This window comes from Eimeria mitis, genomic scaffold, assembly GCF_000499745.2.
Source record: "Eimeria mitis Houghton genomic scaffold, Emh_scaff1891, whole genome shotgun sequence".
Lineage (NCBI taxonomy): Eukaryota > Apicomplexa > Conoidasida > Eucoccidiorida > Eimeriidae > Eimeria > Eimeria mitis.
Genome location: NW_013570214.1, coordinates 4,746 through 5,268, shown reverse-complemented (window position 1 = coordinate 5,268; position 523 = coordinate 4,746).

Below are 523 nucleotides of genomic sequence, written 5' to 3'. Positions count from 1 at the left end.
TTTTTTTTTTTTTTTTTTTTTTTTTTTTTTTTTTTTTTTTTTTTTTTTTTTTTTTTAATTGTGTATTATATTCTATTATGTTGTATACCGCAATTAAATAAATAAACAAACAAACAAACAATTAAATAAATAGAATAAAATAAAATAAAATAAAACAAAACAAAATATAATTTTTATTTCTTAGGTAATATATCTATTAGCTAGATGAGCAGCCTCAACAGGAGCAGAATCCCGTATCACATAAAAAAATAAAAAAAACAAAAAAATAAAAAAATAAAAAAACAAAAAAACTAAAACAAATAATATATCAAAAGAAGCGCAATAAAAAAAAACAAACAACCAACCAACCAACTAAATAAATAAAACAAAATAAAATAAAAAAAAAACAAAAATATTATTTCTTACGTAATATATCTATTAGCTAGATGAGCAGCCTCAACAAGAGCAGAATCCCGTATCACACAAAAAAACAAAAAAATAAAAAAACAAAAAAATAAAAAAACAAAAAAAATAAAACAAATAG